The 13,195-nt window shown below is 34.0% G+C and overlaps 1 protein-coding gene across 7 annotated transcripts in view; it reads right to left on the bottom strand.

Moving 5' to 3' along the window:
- The window catches only part of FAF1 (Fas associated factor 1), a 472,901-nt gene that overhangs the window by 279,441 nt on the left and 180,265 nt on the right, over positions 1-13,195 (bottom strand). The gene's annotated exons all lie outside the window — the stretch shown is intronic.

Here is a 13,195-nt window from a genome sequence, read left to right as displayed (position 1 = left end):
TTGATCAAACAACATGTTGCCCCTTTGAAGAACTCAGGCTTCAACATTAACTATGATGGAAACTCCACAATTAGTTAATTAATTGCACAGCTTTTCAAAAGAAATAGGTATCAGTGATTGGGGATCTGAACAGAAATAATCTATTTTAAACCAATCAACTGACAATATCTATATGTGCTCAGTATATCGTAGGAGCAGTAAAGTACAAAACCAGAGGCATTATAGTATAGAGAAAGCAGATTTTAGAATGAAAATTTGGGTTTAAGCCTTATCCAGAAGAAAGGAAATAATTCATCTATTCTTAGTTTTTGCATCCATAAAATGGGAAGTAAGATTGCTTATCTTATCTACCTCTAGGGTCCAAGCATAAAAGGAGATAACATCCATGAAAGTAGTTGAAAAATAAAGCCAACATATATAACCTAGAAGACGATTTAAATTGCGCTAAAGAGAAAAGCAACAGAATATCAGAAAAGAAAAACATTGTGTTGGATCAAAGAGTCAGAGAAGGCTTTGTGAAAGAGATGAGACTTAAACCCAGCTTGAAGTACAGTTGGTTGTGAAGGAGAGCCAAACCAAAGGTAAGAACATTCTACTCAGTGAAGATAAAAGACTAAAGGGTAAAAAGGTAAAAATGAACATGATGCTAATGAGAAACAGTGAGGAATCACAATTTTCCCAGTGATCCACAAATTATTTTTTAGGAATCAAGTCTACTTATAAATCATTCAGCTAATTTCTGTTACTACAGTATATTACACTGATTGCTGAATCAGCATGTATGAAAATTTCATATATTTGCTTTTATTAGGTTGGTGCTAGTCTATAATTTTAGATTAGCACAATTCAAGTCCATTTATAAGTAACTGAATACTGAAGAAAGTAATTATGTTCCATATTAAAAGAGGAAAAATAATTCTGTGCTGATAAAGGAAAAGAAGGGGGAAAAAAAGATAATGCCACACAAGTTCCAGGGAAACACAGCTGCCTAAGTAAGCAATGCTACAATCAAACCCCTCATGGCCTTAGTGATATTTTTTTTACTTTCCTAAAGAAAATTCCTAGCTGGGTGCTTTGGATAGTGATTAAACATCATAAAAAGAATTCTGGTTCAACATTATATTTTAGAAGCACAAACTTTTATCAACTTTGACCTTAAAAAATGTCACTATAGACAAAAAGTTGTTCTGTTTACGGAAATGGTAGAAAGATGAGCCATACTTTTTATAACAAATACATCTAAACGATGCCTTTTCGTTTGTGACTAAGGTTCCTATTTCTAGGGCTGTACTTGACGGGAACTGGACTTATGCTCTTGCAAGTCTGCCCAGTGCTTCCTCTTAGAAACTTATCTTCACCTGACACCTCCTACTTAGTCTGTTGGAGGCACTCAGTATTCATAAGCTAAAAGAAGTTTCTTAAAAGAAAAACAAAAAGAGATTTTAAGTTAAAGTCCCAGTTACTCTTTGCAGCAAGCTTGGGTAACACATAAAACAATCAGTCTTTTATTCCACAGGTAGAGAAGAACAGAAAACGAAACCAGAACCATGACAGCAACTTGAGTTCTTCATATTTTAAAAATTATTCTCTGTTCGTCTCAGTTTCTCCTTTTGTAAAATGTGGATGATAACCCAAAACATCACTGAGTTGCTGTAATAAATGACATAGGGCATGGAAAAATATTTTGTATTAGTATGTGTCCAATACACACAAGGGACTCAAAAAATGTTGATTATTTTGAGTTACATTAAGGTAATATACACATAAGTGTCTAGTGTAGTACCTGGTCAGTAGGGCTTCTCAATAAACAGGAGTTATTGTTTCAATGATATCCAAAATAATTTATGGCAGTGAAGTGCTAGAATGCAGCAAGTTTCAGAACCAGTATTCATATCTGGGTCTGCCTAACTCCAAAGATCTTAACACAAGATGGCACTGACACTATAGTAACCCCAAATGCTACCTCGTAAATTGTGAAGACATGCAGCTGTCATCAAGAACAGCTGATTGAATTTGCAAACCATGCATCTGATAAGGGGTTAATATCCAAAATATAAAAAGAACTTATACAATTCAATAGTAAAAAAACAAATACTCCAACTTAAAAATGGGCAAAGGACTCGAATAGACATTTTTCCAAAGAAGATATACAAATGGCCAACAGGTACATGAAAACGTGCTCAACATCACTAATCATTAGGAAAATTCAAATCAAAACCACAATGAGAATCACCTTACAGAATGATTATCATCAAAAAGACAAGAGACAACAAATGCTGGAGAGTATGTAGAGAAAAGGGAATCCTTGTGCACTGCTGGTGTGATTGTAAATTGGTATAGCCACTACAGAAAACAGTACGGAGGGTCCTCCCCAAAACGACAACAGAACTACCAAAAGATCCAGCAATTCCACTTCTGAGAATATATGTGAAGGAAATAGAAATACTATGTCGCAGAGAGAATGCACTGCCAAATTCATAGCAGCATTATCTACAATAGCCAAAACAACATCTATCAACCAAATTGATAAGTAAACGGATAAAGAAAATGCAGTATATATATACACACACACAACGGAATATTATTCAGCTATAAAAAAGAAGGAAATCTTGCTATGTGCAACAACATGGATGGACCCTAAGGGCATCATGCTAAGAGAAAGAAGTCAGACAGAAAATCAAATACTGTGTATCTCATCTACATGTGTAATCTTAAAAAGCAAAAGCAAGCTCATTGAAAAAGGGATCAGATTTGTGGTAATCAGAGGAAGGGAGTCGGGGGTAGGGAAATTGGATGAAAGTGGTAAATACGTACTGGGGATATAACGTATAACATGATGACTATAGTTAACACTGCTGTATGGTATATTTGGAAGCTGTTAATAGAGTAAATCCTAAGAGTTCTCATCACAGGGAAAAAGACATTTTTTTTTTCCTTTTTTTTAATCTATATGAGATGATGAATGTTAACTAAACTTATTGTGGTAATCATTTCACAATATATGTAAGTCATTACACTATAACCTTAATCTTACACACTATTTTATATCAATTACATCTCAATAAAACTAGGAAAAAAGATTAAAAAAAAGAAATAAAGAATAGTCCATTGAATCCAACAGCATACTTTAAAAAAACTTAATTGGATTATGATTTACCTATAATAAAATTCATTCATGAGTTTTGACAAATATATACCCCATTATAACCATGAGCACACTCAAGATAAAGAACACTTCCTATATCACAAAAAGTTTGCTGATAGCCCTTTGAAACAAAAGCCTGCACCCACCCCAACCACTGATCCTCCTTCTCACTCTAAAGATTAGTTTTGTCTGTTCTCTTTTATGTCTGGATTCTTTTGCTCTGCATAATGTTTTTGAGATTCATCCATATTGTTGTGTGTACCAATAAATAGTTCCTTTTCATTGCTTAGTAGTATTCTATTATATGGTGCAGCAGGCAGCTTCTGAAATGACTTGCAAAGCTCCCTAGCTCGTGGTATTCATGCCCTTCGTAATCCCCTCCACCTTGGGTGTGGGCTGTACCAAGTTACTTCTGAAGAAGAGAATACAATAATGGTGATGGGACGTCACTTCTGAGTTAGGTTACAAAAGACTGACTTCCATCTTGCTAGCACACCCTCTCTTGCCCTCTTACTCGCTCAGTCTGAGGAAACCAGCTGCCTTGTTGCGAACTGTTCTACGTAGAGGCAGACACAGCAAGGAACTGAGGGCAGCCTCCCACCAAGAGTAAGTAGGAACTGAGGCTCCACTTCAATGGCCCACATGGAAACAAATCCTGCCAGCAACCCTATCAGTGATCCAAGGAAGTGGGCCCTTCCTTAGTTGAGCCTTGAGATGACATATTGATTGAAGTCCATAAGAGAGCAGCTAAGATGCTTGACCCACATAAACAGTGAGAGAACAAATGTTGCTTTTTTGAACCACTGTATTTTTAGAAATTTGTTACACAGCAACAAATAACAAATACATATGGATATAGCACAATTTGTTTATCCATTCACTAGTTGATGAACATTTGGGTTGTTTCTAGTTTTCCCTACTGCAAATAAAGCTGTTATGAACATTACTGTGTAAACACTTTTGTAAACGTATGTGTTGATTTCACCTGAGTAAATACCTAAATATGGAATTGCTAGATTATAAATATATGATTAATTTTATAAAAAACTGCAAAACTGTTTTCCAAAACAATTGTACCATTTTGCAATCCACCAAAGTTCTAGTTGTTCCATATCACTACCAACAATAAGAATTTTCTGTCTTCTTAATTTTAATCATTCCAGTGGGTGTGAAGTGGTGTCTCACTGTGGTCTCTATTTGTATTCCCTGATTATTAATAATAATTAATGACACTGAGAATCTTTTCCAGTCCTTAGTGGCCATTTGTGTGTCATCTATAAAGAGCCAAACAGACGTGCTATAAGTGGACCTTGCATTGCTCTGATCTTAGGAGGGAAGTATTTAATCTTTAATAATAAAACATTCTATTAGTGGTATGTTCTTCAGCAATGTCCTTTATCAAGTTGACAAAGTTTCTGTCTATTCTTACTTTGCTGCAACCTTAATTTTTTAAAAAAACATGAAATGGATATTAAATATTGTCAAATATTTTTTCCTCCATTTATTATTATTTACTATTTCCTCCATCCAAAAACAGCAGAATATACATTCTTCTCAAGTGTACATGGAACATTCTCAAATATACACAAGTTGGGAAGTAAGGCAAGCCTCAATAAATTTCAGGATATAGAAATCATATCAAGCAACTTTTCTGACCATAATGCTAGGAAACTAGAAACCAACTACAAGAAAAAAGCTAGAAAAGTGACAAAAAGGTGGAGACTAAACAACATGCTATTGAACAATCAATGGATCAATGAGGAAATTAAGGGAGAAATAAAAAAATACAGAGACAAGTGAAAATGAAAATACATCACACCAACTCATATGGGATGCTTTAAAGTCCTAAGATGGGAATTCATAGCTATACTGGCCGACCATAACAAACATGAAAAATATCAAATACTTAATCTTAATTTGCACCTAACAGACCCAGAAAAAGAACAACTAAGCCGAAAGTCAGCAGAAGGAGGGAAATAACAAAAGTTAGAGCAGAAATAAATGAAATAGAGAGTAAAAAACAACAGAAAGGGTCAATGAAACTAATAGCTGCTTCTATGAGAAGACAAAATCAATAAACCTTCACCCAGGGTTTTTAAAAAATTCTTTTAATCAGCCTCACTAATTAAAAAAAAAAAGAGAAGGTTCAAATAAATAAAATTACAACTGAAAGAAGAGAAATTACAACACATACTGCAGAAACACAAAGGATTATGAGTACTATGAAGAACTTTATGCCAACAAATTGGACAATCAAGAAGAAAAGGATAAATTCTTAGACTCGTACAACCTCCCAAACTGAATCAAGATGATATAGAGCATCTAAATAGACCAATCACACGTAAAGAGATTGAAACAGTAATCAAAAACCTCCCAAAAAATAAAATTCCAGGACCAGAGGGCTTCTCTGGAGAATTCTACCAAACATTCAAAGAAGATTTAACACCTACCCTTCTCAAACTATTGCAAAATATTGAAGAAGATGGAACATTTCCTAATTCATTCTATGAAGCCAACATTACCCTGACCCAAAACCCAGAGAAGGACAACACAAAAAAGGAGACTTACAGGCCAGTATTGCTGATGAACATAGGTGCAAAAATCCTCTACAAAATGCTGGCAAATTGAATACAGAAATGCATTAAGAGGATCATACACCATGATCAAGTGGGACTTATACCAGGGATGTAGAGATGGTTAAATATCTGCAAATGATTCACTGTGATATAACACATTAACAAACTGTGGAATAAAAACCATATGATCATGTCAATAGATGCAAAGAAAGCATCTGACAAGATCCAACATCCATTTATGTTAAAAACACTCAAAAAAATGGGTAGAGAAGGAAAGTACCTCCACATAATAACAGCTATACATGACAAACCCACAGCCAACATCGTACTCAATGGTGAAAACCCGAAAGCTATCCCTCTGGGAACAGGAACAAGACAAGGGTGCCCATTCTCACCACTCTTATTCAACATAGTATTGAAAGTTTTGGCGAGGGCAATTAGGCAAGAAAAAAAAAATAAAAGCAAACTGGAAAGGAAGAAGTGAAACTCTCACTGTTTACAGATGACATGGTTCTATATATAGAAAACCCTAAAGAATACACCAGAAAAATATTAGAAATAATCAACAACCACAGCAAAGTTGCAGGGTACAAAATGAACTTAAAAAAATCAGTGCATTTCTATACACTAATAATGAAGTAACACAAAGAGAACTCAAGAATACAATCCCAATTACAATTGCAACAAAAAGAATAAACTATCTAGGAACAAATTTAACAAAGGAGGTAAAGGACCTATACAATGAAAACTTAAGACATTACTGGAAGAAATCACAGAAGACAAAGAGATGGAAAGAGATTCCATGCATATGGATTGGAAGAATATACATAGTTAAAATATCCATACTACCTAAAGCAATCTACAGATTCAAAGCAACCTCAATAGGAATCCCAATGACACCCTTCATTGTTATAGAAGAAACAATCCTAAAAATTCATATGGGGCAACAAAAGATACCAAATAGCTAAAGTAATCCTGAGGAAAAAGAACAAAGCTGGAGGCATCACAATCCCTGACTTCAAAATATATTACAAAGCTACGGTAATCAAAACAGCATGGTATTGGTACAAAACCAGATCAATGGAAGAGAATTGAAAGCCTTTAAATAAAATCACACATCTATGGACAGTTAATCTTCGACACAGGAGCCAAGAATATACAATGGAGAAAGGAAAGTCTCTTCAATAAATGGTGTTGAGAAAACTAAAGAGTCACATGCAAAAAATGGAAGTAAACCATTATCTTTTGCCACACACAAAAATTAACTCAAAATGGATCACAGACTTGAAGGTAAGACATGAAACCATAAAACTCCTAGAAGAAAATAGAGGCAGTACACTCTTTGACATTGGTCTTAGAAGGATCTTTTCGAATACCACGTCTACTCAGGCAAGGAAAACAAAAGAAAAAATAAACTAATGGGACTTCATCAGACTAAAGAGCTTCTGCAAGGGAAAGGAAACTAGGAACAAAATGAAAAGACAACTCACTCAATGGGAGAAAATATTTGCAAATCGTACATCCAAAATATATAAAGAACTCATACAACTCAACAACAAAATACAAACAACCCAATCAAAAAATGGGCAGAGGATATGAACAGACATTTTTCCAAATATAGAAATGGACATTTTCCAAAGATATACAGATGGCCAATAGGCACATGAAAAGATGTTCATCATCACTAATTATTAGGAAAATGCAAATCAAAACTACGAGACATGACCTTACACCTGTTAGAATGGCTATACTTACCAAGACAAAAAACCAAGAAATGCTGAAGAGGATGTGGAGAAAAGGCAACCCTCCTACACTGCTAATGAGCAAACAGCTGCAGCCACTATTGAAAACAGTATAGAGATTTCTCAAAAAATCAAAATAGAAATACCATACAATCCAGCTATCCCACCACTCAGTATTTATCCAAAGAACTTAAAATCAACAATTCAAAGAGACTTATGCACCCCTATGATCATTGCAGCATTATTCACAAAAGCCAAGAAGTAGAAGCAACCTAAGTGCCCATCAACTCATGAATGGATAAAGAAGATTTGGTATACATATACAATGGAATACTACTAAGCCATAAAAAAGGACAAAATCATCCTAATTGCCACAACCTGGATGGGCCTTTGGTACAGAGAAAGACAAACACTGCATGATTTCACTCATATGTGGAAAATAAACAAACATATGGACAAGAGAACAGATGAGTGGTTACCAGAGGGGAAGGGAGTTGGGGAGCGGGCATAAAGGGTAAAGGGGAACATATATATGGTGACTGCAAATAATAATGTACAACTGAAACTGCACAGTTATAAACTACTAGGACCTCAATAAAATAAATTTTAAAAAGTTTTCTTAATAGCTTTATTGAGTATGACATAAAATAACTGCCCATATTTAAAATCTACCATTTGATAAGTATTGACAATATATCCAAACAGTGAATACATCATCACAATCACCCTGAAAATTTTTCTTATGCCCATGGGTATTTCCTGCTCATTACCCCCACTTCATCCCCAGGGAATCACTGATTTGATTTCTGTGACTATAGATTCGCTTGAATTTTCTAAAATTTTACAAATATGGAAATGCAGAACACACTTTTAAAATCCAGTTCAAAATAAATTGTCTGAGATTCTTCCACATTTTGCATGGATCAAAAATCCATTTCTTTTATTACTAAGTAGTATTCCATTGTATGGACATACAACAATTTATCCATCTATCCACTGGTTTATCAACATTGGGGTTTTCTACAGTTTGAGGCTATTATAAATAAATTTCTATGAACAATAATGTACATGTCTTTAATGGACATATGCTTTCATTGCTCTTGGGTAAATACCTAGGAGAGGAATGGCCAGTGTTTTTTTATCTTTGTAGGAAACTGAAAAACTCTTTTCCAAAGTATTTTCTATTGTGATGTCTTCAAGTTCACTAATCTTTTCTTCTTTAATGTCTAATCTTCTGTTAATCTCATCTGGTATTTCTTTCATCTCTGACATACCAGAGGGGTCTGAGATGGTATTTGGGTCACTTTTACATTTTTAATGATTTAAGATTTTAAATCTTTCTCCCCTTTTTTTTGAGGAAGATTAGCTCTGAGCTAACATCTGCTGCCAATCCTCCTCTTTTTGCTGAGGAAGACTGGCCCTGAGCTAACTTTCATGCCCATCTTCCTCTACTTTATATGTGGGGCGCCTACCACAGCATGGCTTGACAAGCAGTGCCATGTCCACACCCAGGATCTGAACCCACGAACCCCAGGCCACCGAAGTTGAATGTGCGAATTTAACCACTGCGCCACCCAGGCCAGGTTTTTATGCATGTTTATACGCCTGGGAATTTTTATTTGGATGCCAGACATTGTGAATTTTACCTTGATGGGTGCTGAATATTTTTTATTCCTATCATTATTCTTGAGCTGTGTTCTGGAATACAGTTAAGTCACTTGTAAACAATTCAATGCTTTCAAGTCTTATTTTTAAGACGTTAGTTGGTACCACCTGAGCAGTATTCAATCTAGGGCTAATTATTCCCCACTACTGAGACAAGAGCCTTCTGAGTACTCTTTCCAGTGCCTCATGAATTATGAGGTTTTCCAATCTAGCAGGAGGGCACAGACACTATTCCTGACCTTGTTCCCTCTAAGTTTTGGGGTATTTTATTTTTAGTTGTTTTAGGAGTAAAGGTAAAGCCTGTTCCCGTAAGTAAAAATGGGGGGTGGGAGTGGGGGACATTTTTCCTATTTCTTAGATGGAAGCCTTGATCATTACTTTTAGAACTTTCTTCTTTTGTAATTAAGCATTTGAACCATAAATTTCCCTCTCAATACCACTTTGTCAGCATCATACAAATGTTGATATGCACTGTTTCCATCATAATTCAGTTTAAAATATTTTCTAGTTTCGTTTGTGATTTCTTCTTTGACCTATGGTTTATTTAGAAATATGCTGTTTAATTTCCAAATATATCAGGGTTTTCCAGCTTCTTCTGATTTCTATTTTAATTCCAATGCCATAAATCACACCTCATATTTTTAAACTGCTTGTGACCTTTATCACCAAGCATATTTCCTACCTTAATGAATGCAGCAACTGTATATGAAAAGAACATTTATTTTCCTATGGTTAAAAGAAGCATTTTATACATTTCAAGTAGATCAAACTGGTTGATATGGTGTTAACATTTTCTGTCTATTGTTCTAAACATTACTATGAGAAAAGAATGTTGTCTTCTTTAATTATAATTGCAGATTTGTCCACTTCTCATTTCAGTTCTATCAGTTTTTGCTTCACATACCTTCAAAGTCTGTTATTAGATATGTACACATTTACAATACAACATCTTCATGATGATCTGACATTTTCATCATCATGGTATGTCCCCATTTAGCCCTCATAATATTCCTTGTCCAGAAGTCTATTTCATCAAATAACACAATATAATATCATGTTAACATAACATTTATATATTGATTATTTTCTTATATATACATATTTCAATCTTATGCTTTATGTTTAAAGTGAGTTTCTTGTACATATACAAACGGTTTTCCTTTTTTATCCAGTCTCACAATCTCTACTTTCTAACAAGAATTTGAGGTCATTTATATGTATTGTAATTACCTATAAAGTCTTACTCTTGGTTTTATATTTGTCCTGATTTTTTATTTCTTTTATCATCTTTTTGCACCTTCATTTGAATTTATTGAGCATTTTTAGGTACTCCTTCCCATTTCAACCCTTGATTTAATAACAACTATCTGTGTTCCATTGTTTTAGTGATTGCTCTAGGATTTACAGTATGCATTTTTAACTTAACATAGTCCACCTTCAAATAATATAGGACTTGTCTTACAACATTCCCCTTTCCTGTTATTATTTTCATACCTTTACTTCTACATAACTGATAAACCCCACAATCTATTGCTATTACTTTTACTTTAAAATGTCAATTATCTTAAGGAAATTAAAAAATAAGAAAAATTTTCAAGTTTATCCAAATATTTATCATTTCTGGTGCTCTTCATTTATTTGTGTTACTCTAATTTTCCATCCAACTATCATTTTCTTTCAGCCTGAGGAACATCTTTTAACCTTTCTTGAGCTTTTGTTTGTGTGAAAAATTATCTTTATTTAGCCTTCATTTCTGAAAGATATCTTTGTTGAATAAAGCATTCCAGGTTGACATTTTACTCCTTCAGCACCTAAAAATATCCCCAAATTGTCTCCTGGCTGGTATTGCTTCTGATAAGAAGTCTGTGGTCATTATTTTCAAATCTCTCTTTCCCTACATGGAATGAGTCTTTGTTTCCTCAAGTCTGGCTACTTTGAAATTTTTTCTTCTACTGATTTTCAGCAATTTTGAATTACTCCTGCTTGGAGTTACTAAGTTTCTTAGATCTATGAATTTATAGTTTTCATCACATTAGGGCAGTTTTGCACTATTATTTCTTTAAAATTTCCCCTTTTATACTAGCCCTTCTATTTCAGAGATTCTAATCACAGATACATTAGACCACTTTATATTTCCTCACAGGTCACTCAGGCTCCATTCTCCACTCCCCTCAACCTGTATTTCTGCTGTGTGTACATCACTTTGCACTGTTTTTATTGCTGAATCTTCAAATTCATTGATCTTTTCTTCAACAGTATCTAGTCTGTTAAATGATTTTGGGTAAATTTTTTATTGCAGATCTTATATTTTAGTTCTAGAATCTTCATTTGGTTATTTTTCAATACTTTTCATTTCTTTTCTCATTAAGTTCCTGATTTCCTTTAAATCCTTAAGAATGTTTATAATAGCTGTTTTTAAGTCCTCACCTGCTAATTCCATTATTTTTCCCACTTATAAATGTACTTTTATTTTCTAATTTTTCTTCAGGTTGTGAGTCACATTTTGCTACTTCTTATATCTAGTAGTTTTTTACTTATTGCCAGACATTATGAAAATTACACTAATGAGTGCCTGCATTTAGTGGTTTGCCTTTAAAAAGTGTAAAGGTTTATATTGACAGGCCCTTAAATCTCATGCACATCAAATTGATCCTTTTAAGATTTCTTTACAACCTTTTTTTTGGCTGGATCTAGAGCAGTAATTCTCAAAAGCATGCTTCACCAATGCATGGGATTCCTTGAGACTGACTTTACAAAAGTAATGCTAAGAAACTGCTGGTGCATTACCACAAATCAAAGTAGTGGTACTAAACTGATCTAGTAGTCATTTATTCTTCATCACCAAATACTTGCATTAAAAAAAAAAAAAGCCATGAAGTACAAAAATTATTACTTATTAAATCTTGATGCTTTTAATACTGTGTGTGATGAAACAGGAAGTACCCATTACAGCATTTCTGCTACATACTAAAGAACAATGGTTGTCTTGAAGAAAAGCACTTGCTAGGGTTGTGAGATGAACTGATTTTTTTTCCACAGAACACCATTTTTACTTGAACAAACAACTGCACACTATGTTCTTCAGATTTGCTATTTTCTCAAAAATGAACAAAATAAACCTCTCAATTTAGGGAAAACAACTGACAAAATTTTTTGTCAATGATGAAATTTGAGCCTTCAAACTAAAATTTAATTTTGAAAATTTTGTATATGCCACTATAAGCCTGATAGCTTCTCAATACTTAAAATATTTTCCTGTGAGATGAGTGGTGATATTAACAAATATGATTCATTGACATCATATAATGTAATGTCTCAACATTTGGTTGAGCTGCGAACTAATGAACCAATATTTTCCAAATGACGATTTCGTATTACAAAATCATGCATTGAAAGTAAAGATATTTCAGTGAATTTTAATATAACAGAATACTAAACTTTCATTGATGTGGTTTCAGATTTTACAATGCAACTAATCTTTAAGAAACTTACTTGCCAAGTTTTGGTACAGTATCAAATTAGAATATCAAATAAGACTATAAATTAGTTATTTCTCATTAAGAATCCTATTTATGTTAATATGTAATAAGGGTTCACTTATGTTATTAATTAATAATTTTTTAAAATTTCTCAGTTTTAATTGCTAATATGGAAAATATTCCACTGGAGTCTATACTAATTGTCCCACATGTTCAACAGTCTCTTTCCTTTGGCTGGAAGGAATTTAACAATTTCCTAACCCTACCTGTGAGCTGAAGGAATTGTTTGACTTACCCTACGCTACACAGATCACTACTGAGCCGAAGATTTGAGGGGAGCATAATCCAGATTTCTGTAGTTTTTCTCTCTGTAGCTCTCTTTTCTCTAATACTCTGCCCTATAGATTCCAATCATCTCAGCCTCGTGGATCTCCTAGCTCTTTTTCTCAACTTTGGCAAGACTATTAGGCCTTGTTTGGGTTCCCCTTCCCTGAACGGTGGTCTAGAAATGTCCTCCAGGCAGAAATCAGAGGCAACTACAAAGTTCACCTTTTTGTTTCCCTTTTCTCAGAGCTCACAGGCCTATTA

This window comes from Equus caballus, chromosome 2 (genome assembly GCF_041296265.1).
Source record: "Equus caballus isolate H_3958 breed thoroughbred chromosome 2, TB-T2T, whole genome shotgun sequence".
Taxonomy (NCBI): Eukaryota; Metazoa; Chordata; class Mammalia; order Perissodactyla; family Equidae; genus Equus; species Equus caballus.
This window is presented reverse-complemented; position numbering and strand designations above follow the sequence as displayed.